Raw genomic sequence first — 8726 nt, forward strand, 5'->3', positions numbered from 1 at the left:
AAATAATCAGAAACCTTGTATGAGGAAATTGCAATTAGGATGTACTTTTTATTAAAAATAATTACTATGATTTCAGATGAGAGTCACTGGTATTTATAGAATATCTGGCGAGTGGAAGGGGATTCAGAAACTTACATTTTGTAGCAAAAATAAAATACAGAAATAAAAAGTTAATAAAAGTGTGAGTAAATTACGGCACTCTGCACAGTGTACGAAGTAAATTATTTTCGCAGTAATTAATTTACACGTGTATAATAAATATAGTAAATATAATAAATTAATTACTTAATTATTAATAATTAATTTATTATATTTACTATATTTATTATACACGTGTAAATTAATTACTGCGAAAATAATTTACTTCGTACACTGTGCAGAGTGCCGTATACTCCTAGTTGCGGCACACACGATACATACAGTAAAAAGCCTCAGGCACTGTGTTAGTTGTGTTTTCGACGTTATATATGCGTTTATTAATGTCGTTGATTTTATGGTTGCAATTCGACGTTGATTATACGTCGCAGCGACGTATATATACGTATAGCCGTATTTTCGCCGTGAATATACGTATATTCGACGAATCACTGCCCACAGCTTGGCATACAAGGGTTTTGCGGAGGGGATCCTGAAAAAAAACAGCAAAATGTTTGAGTGCCAATAGAGTTTCTATTTTTATTTTCTTGAGAAAAGTTGATACCATTTCCTGGACACCCCGTCCTCCATCAGTGCGCGGTGCCCTTGGAAAAATCTATAGGGGGGTGTCTGAAATTCTGAGGGGGGGTGATATTTCGGTTGAAACGGAGCTGTACGGTGCAGCTACCCAAATGAAATCTTGCAGCTATGCCATTGATTAGTGCTTCATGATAGAAGATAACGACTAGCAATCTGGTATTTGCGATGAAATTCAGTTTCACATTTTTCGTCACTCTCACGGTTTGTATTGCCTGGAGCAAAAAGTACCATAAGCGTTCATTTTTGCAGCTACATGGAGGTTCTGAATCGTTAAGAAAAAAATGTTGTAAAACCAACAGAAAGCACAGACTGCTATAACTAGTCCTAGTTATATAACAATTTTAAGTATAATGATAAACTACTGCAAAGAATCGGTCCACCTGAGCAAACAGGATCGTAATGTTGACACTCAACGACACTGATATGTGCAGTTCCTGGACGGATAGCCCTCCTGCCCATCAAACAGTCTGAGTGACTGTTAGTGTCATTTAGTGTTGTCTGACCATTGACAAAGTACAACTATTTTTTTAGGGCGCAAATTAAGTTAGGTAAATCTTTTTGTCCAAAACTGAAGGGGCGACACTCCTCCCTCCCCCCGTGATGCCAGGCCTGTCCCCATCCTATTCCATAATGTCATTATATATAATACCATACAACAGTGACCGATCCTTACTATCTGCATGCGTTAAAATTGCACATCAGCACATAGCAGGGGGCACATAGCCGCGATGTATTATCAATGTTAAATTTCAACCATAATATCGACAACATTAATAAACGCATACGTTGAGAAAATATCTTACCCAGCATATTTTCCGGTTATATACCACAATGCATTGCTAGTATTCGTTGGTCATCTTTTTGGACATGTTTTTCAAACGTAGAAGTATTTATCCGCAAATATCTCAGCAATCCTCTTTTGATGAGTAAGTATGAACAATAATAATACTGTCTGAATACGTACAGATCTTTCTTAATATTATTTTGATTAAAATAGTACGTGAATAAGCAAAAAATGGCACATAAAAATAGTGTGAATGGGGAAGATGACACAAAATCGTTTTGCCGTTTCTCTATTCTTATTCTATGTTGTACTTTCAAACTTTGGGTACTCTTTAATTAGGACAGACTTTATTGCTCAACTGCTATGATGCAAGCCACATTTTATACATTTCTTTCAGCTTTGAGCTTAGTAAACCGTTCATTTTTTAGATTATACTAAAGAAGATATTAATCATCATTTATTTGGGAAGTAATATTATATAATTTTCTCCTAGCTGCGGTGTTGAAGTCCCACCCTACATCAACAGAATAAGAAATAAAGGAGCACGCAATGTGTTACTTGAAGAATGCATATGCAAGGCAGGGGGCCAGGAGATCTGGACACTGAAAATAATAGGTTTTTGGTTCTAACTGTTAGGACAATTAGACAGGGTTTGCAAATAGTGGACAAAAATCATCTTAACTTCCATTGTCATATTTTATTCTTGGAAATATAGAAGTTGTACATTTTAAAATGTATATTTGAATCAAAATGTGGTTTTGAGTTAGTGTGTTAATGTAATTAGTTTGTGTTTGTCATTACTATACTGTATATTGCCATGTTACCAGAATTTGTAGCTGAAGTTTAAGACTAGTTGTGTTTTTTTATGATTATTGCCCATATGTTGATTGTTGATTGAGTGTATACAATGTATAATTTGAAATACATATTTTTCAGGTGTGAATGTGTATTTTCAGAATAAATTTCTAAACCAAATCATTGGGTTGATTTACTAGATTCTACACCTGTAAAACCTGCTGTTTTTTTATACATCTTTGATGTATAATAGACCTCTAACCATATACGTATAATAGACCTCTTAAGTTATCCGTATAAAAGACCTCTAACCATATACGTATAATAGTCTTCTAAAGTTATCCGGAACTCCTACCATATATGTATAATAGTCCTCTAAATTTATCCGTATGATAGAACTCCAACCATTTACGTATAATGAACATCTAATCATAGACGTATAATTGACGTATAACAATAGACGTATATTAGAATTTCATTCTAGACGAATTGCAGACCACATTTAGACGTCTAAGGTATGCGTTTAATAGACGTATATTATACGTCTTTTGCCCACTGGGCCCTTGCTTTTAACGGAGCGTTTCATAATTTCTAACATGAAAATTATTTAAACTGCGACACTTATCATTCAACCAGAGCTCAAAATATCACAAGGATTCTCAAGAGCACATCAAAGACTGTATTAAAAGATACTTGTATCAGATACATGAGAATCCAGGCTTTTTTATCAACGCTTTCTTTTCTGTATACCAGATATTATGGAACCACTTCAGAAGGGTGTCAGCCAGTCAGATTCCAGGAATTGGTACTTTAAAGAAAAAATACACACCGGTATTCCATTTCTCCCTAGACATTTTAAGCATCAAAGTCTTTAACTAACATGTGAAATAGCGTGTAAAAAGTGGTAGTTTTAAGCTTTTCTGCTAATATAATATGGAATCGCATATCTAAAGAAATTAATAACGATATAATTATAGTCGTGTACTGTGACAGGGCTGTGTAGTGCTGTTTCGCCTTTCTCTTCATGTGACTTTCCTAGTAGCCTACTGGTCTACGTGCCTGATTACTAAACTTACAGGTTGTGTGTTCAAATCCAGCTGGTGCCGTGACTTTTCTTTTAACAAACATTTCTTTGAAAAAATAGAATAGCAATATTATGGACAATTAATTGACTTTCATATTTCTAAATATCACAACATGATTGAATTTAAGTCATTCTTGATAACAATGAATAGTCACCTTCTTCCCTTCTGACAACAGTCCCTGCTTCTGCTTCCTGCTTCTATTGTGTGTGTGTGGGGGGAAATCCCTTTAGGTCTCCCTTCAGATTTAAAAGGTTATTAATCATATCTTCGGTGTTACATCTTACCAGTGCAGCTGATCTTTTTTTTTTTGCTGTCAACTATCACAAAGCTTTAGAGAACTTAACATTTCTATTATCAACAAATTGTAAATACGACATTTACATTGGCATTATTAATTTTTCACATGGGTGTATGGAGGCTGGACAGCTTGTTCCCCCCTCCTGCCCCTCTCTGTGTACAGTAGAGCCTCCTGTGCTGGCTGGACAGGAGGCTCTGCTGTACACAGAGAGGGGTGGGAGGGGGAACAAGCTGCACAACCGTGTGGTTGAAGCTGATACCCTGGATTCTCTCCAGACACAGCTGTAGGGGCTCAACCATCCAGGACAGGAGGATCTACTGTACACAGAGAGGGGCAGGAGCGGGGGGCAAGCCGATACATACTCTTAGAGTTTGATTAATAGGGAATATAATATAAAAATATAGTACTAAAAATAAGATACACTCTACAGACATTCACAACAGAGACTGTCAGAAGATAGGACACAGCGGCTCAGACACCCGCTGAATGGAAAGGGGCACTTTAATGTTCTGTACGGCTAATATTAAAGCAAATACTTTAATATTCTTTTCTGTATGTTTAACAATATTGGGTACTGGCCTAATTCGGCCCTGCACCTGTTGTTAGGTGTTAATGTGTTGTTGTTAAGTGTGAATTTGTACCTGTTTCCCTGAGGTCTGGCTTTTTTTTTGGAAAACCATAACTCTGGTCTTGTCCACAAACTGGTGTGTGTGTCTCTCTCTGCTGGATGTCTCTCTCACTCTCTGCTGAATGAATAAAAGCATTTTATTAAAAAAGCGTTTGTGTTTGTCTGGGTATTTACTTTGGTCCTTTTAACTGTTTTTACATCTACTGTATTGCTTTGAGATGCCACTTTTAATGGTGATATGTAAAATAATGTTTTTTATTATTGTTATAGAGAAACATGATCAGATTTTCCCCGGTTCAGAAAAAAAGATCTAAAGTGTACTAGTTTGTCACTCTTCTCATCCCCTCTTTGCTAAATGGCTTTTGAATAGAGTCACATGAAGAGAGAGGTGAAACAGCCCTACACAGCCCTGTTGCAGTCCACAAATATAATTATATCTTATTAATTTCTTTAGATATGCATTCTTTTAATACAGTCTTTGCTGTGCTCTTGAGGATCCTTGTGATATTTTGAGCTCTGGTTGAATGATAAGTGTCGCAGTTTAAATAATTTTCATAGTAAGAAATTATGAAACGCTCTGTTAAAAGCAAGGGAGTTTTTATGTCCGTTACAGTAAAAGAAAATGCCTGACAAAGTAGGGCTTGGACAGATTCCAAGTGCATTTTTGCAATTTACGTTGCATTGTGCAATGTGCTGCTGTAATACAGTTTAAAATAATTAAAAGTCTAAACACTATCAGCTTTATTTATGGTTTGCAATTTTAAAAAAGTCAAAAACCACACTCAAAATGCAATTTAGAGCTTTCTGGCAAGAGGAGACACCCAAATTAATAATGTAACATGCCACTGTTTGTGCATGAACAAGGTTATACTGCTATTTCCTGAGATACGCGATTAAAAAAATAAAAAAATATTTTTGAATCCCCGGCGGAACCGGGCATCCATAAGAATCAAGTAATAGGTTTATTCCATGCTGAAAAAAAGAAGAAAGAAAACACATTCCATAACAATCAGCACTTTTATATAGTGCCTTTAAAGGTGGCTTCTCAAAACGCTTTACAGGATGAAAACAACAATAACAACAACAACAACAACAATATTGTATTTCATTGCACCTTGACAGATCGTCCTTAAATCAATTGTTGACTCTTCTCTCTTTACTACTTGTTTGGAGTGACTGAGCTCCGCTCTGTACCACACAATGATCCCCCCAGAGTCTCTGCCCCGAGTGATTTGTTTTTTTTTGACAGAGGGCAAAAAACTCTCTCTCTAGCCCCCCCCCCTCTCTCAATTCAATTCAATTCAATTCAATTCAATTCAATTCAAGGTGCTTTATTAGCATGACCGATGGGTACAATCAGTGTTGCCAAAGCAAATGAAAGTAATGATATTTACATTAAACAAAACAAAAAATAGAAGTAAAATAAAATCTACAGACATATAACAGACATTTACAACAAAGACATATTATAAAATATTGACATATACTGTAGGAGGCTGTAGCATTATTGGGAGACAGGCTCACTGTTCCTCAGGCTGTGACAGGAGATCACATACTGGGCTGCCAGATCAACTGAGTACCGAGACCAGCCATATACTGTATGTTTATGTTCCAAAATTAATATCGTTTATGGCCTTCACACGCGTTACAGTATGCTCCTATTCTTTTTATGCTCAGCTACTAAGATTTCCCTTCAGTGGTAAAATTCCATATAAATATTCAATACTAAAACGGGCACAGTAAAGACATTTAAACCTTTCTACAACCAACCAACTGTCGGTCAACCAATCACGTACCGCGGTATTTTGCGTCAACGTGCGTCACGATGCGCGAGGCCGTAGCCAATTACCTCCGGTACGTGTCTGTGCCGCGCACTTTGAATGGCTGCATCTGTAGATGTGAATGATGGGACATGGCATACGCTAAAGAGCTTTAATACATCAACTTGTAATGTATAAAATAAAAACACAGTTTACACATACATGTTTACACGAACATAAAATATTAGTCAGTTATGTTTACTGTAAAGGGAATTTGAGAGATAGTAAGAGAAAATGTGAGAGAGAAAAAAAGTCTCAACAATAGCATCACTGTGTACCAGCATTCCCAATGAGAATTGTACCAGCGGCAATGAGACACTAGCATTGGGCAGCCAATGGTGTAACTATACTGTGCACGTCATTTCATTTTGACTCGCACTACATAATTCAAACAAAAATAAAATTAAGGGTATATGGCATTATTTTTAAAATGCATATTTCATTTTGCGTACTGGATACAATGGTTAGAAAATGGACGAATGCACTTTTTGGTTAATATGGTGGCATATGTGAATAATGCTGCATCTTCAGCCTGGACTCCTGTGATGGTCAGATTGAAGCCAGATCCACTGCCACTGAAACACTCTGGGATCCTAGTCTGATGGACAGTTGCTGTATAGATCAGGAGTTTAGGAGCTTCTCCAGCCTTCTGTTGGTAACAGTTCAGGTAGTTGTTATTATACACTGCAGGGCTGGTCTTACAGCTCAGAGTCACTGTCTGTCCAAGGAGAACAGATTTCACTGCTGGAGTCTGAGTCACAGTAATCTGTCCAATGGATTCTGAAAACAAGACAAAGCACAGTAACTGTAAGTGCAGGAATTTAAAAACTAGAATGCTTTAATTTCTTTTATCTATTTTACACTTATTTGTAAAGCTTTTTTACCTAATATGCTAACAGCTAGATACTCCATCACCATTTGTTTAAAAAAATTGTTTACATCAACACCTAGCCAAGTCTTAAATAATACCCTTAGCAGAAATGAGTAGCATCCAGAGGAAGATGGTGATGAAGGTCATTGTTGCTGTGGGTTCTGTTGCTATGAAGGGCAGCTCTCAATCATGAAGTGTTAAACTAACAGGGCTATAAACACTCCCAGAGCACTGAAGCATGTGCTGCCAATGCAAAGTGTCTCTTCTATGCAAATTGTCTTCCTGGGTTGAGCAGCACTTGTAGCCAGTCAGTGCTGGAAACACAGGCTTGGTGCTGTGTGTTGTGACAAAGCAAGATGAGTTTAGCATGAACACTCCCAGGACAGCAGGACTAGTCAGAGAGCAGCTTTATAAAGAGCAGAGGATGAGAAGTTAACATCTTCTTAATGTTCAGTGACACAGGTGGTTAAGTTCCTCCTCAGATCCAGTATTTCCTGTGTGGGACTGGAGTGTGAGAAATTGAATTGACTTCTTGGAGAGACTCTAAGGGAGTGCACCCTCTGTTGGCACAAAAAGTGACTTTACTTTCAGAGAAATTATATTTACTGATATCTGCTCCCCACAAATTGGCTTGGCACCTGAAAAACCATTCCTATACATTGTGTTTCAAAATGGAGCTTATTCTTGTCTTGACTGCTTATATAAAATGATCAAAGAAGGTACAAGCTGCTCAGAGACACAAGAAAGTTTCAGTTAGCTAATTGGATGATTGTGGGTTGAAATCAAAATTGGACCACTGTTGTTGCGCCCTTTTAGAATAGTAAAATGCTGGGCTGGATCAATGAGCTTTCTTAAAAGTGAATTACTCTGTGTTTTTTGATAAACCAAGATGCTCATCAAACCTCTTCTTGAATAGAATTGCCTTCAACACCACAGCTGTGACAGCTTGTTCCACACACCTACACTTCTCTGTGTAAGGAGTTACCTCCTGTTCTTGATGCTATAAACACTTTTTCCACTCTGTCGTGGCTCAAGCCAAGGCTTTGTCCAGGGCCTCTACTGGGAGTGAGAACTGGACACACCTGGCCTGACTGCCTGGTCAGTGTCATGTGTGACTGGAATGTTACTGGAGCTCATGTGATTGGTCCAGTAAGCAGGGCCGGCCCTGGGCACAGGAGAACTAGGACACTGCCCAGGGCCCTGAGGCCACCAGGGGGCCCCCTCAATGTGCACCACAACATCTTTTTAATCTGCAAGTTCTAATGTGAGTGAAAATTCCCTGTAGTGGCTAACTGTATGTTGCTGCTGTGGTTTATCCTAATAGAAGCCCAGTCAAAAAATGACAAATCATAATAATTTTAATAATGTAATCTCCATAGATGGGGGCTAACTGAAAGCCCTGCTGCACACTGTGTGAAAGAACTGTGTGGAAGAACATGTTTTATCAGCCTGCAGTGTGGCACTAGGGCAAGGCAGGTATTGGTGGCGCCATGATAAGGTACTCAGGGCACTAGCCTTGAATTTAGATAAATTTAGAAAAGGTGTGAAACCTAAATCAGCATGATCCAACATTAGCTTTATCAAGGCTGGAGAAAAGAGCACAGCACTGCTATTAGACCTGCCTGTTTTCTTCAAAGACACTTCAGCAGAGACTGGTCAATGGAGGTCGACTTCGACAAGCGACTTGTATTTCCAGACATGGTCCAGACA

Source organism: Atractosteus spatula, chromosome 24 (assembly GCF_055471065.1).
Source record: "Atractosteus spatula isolate fAtrSpa1 chromosome 24, fAtrSpa1.hap1, whole genome shotgun sequence".
Taxonomy (NCBI): Eukaryota; Metazoa; Chordata; class Actinopteri; order Semionotiformes; family Lepisosteidae; genus Atractosteus; species Atractosteus spatula.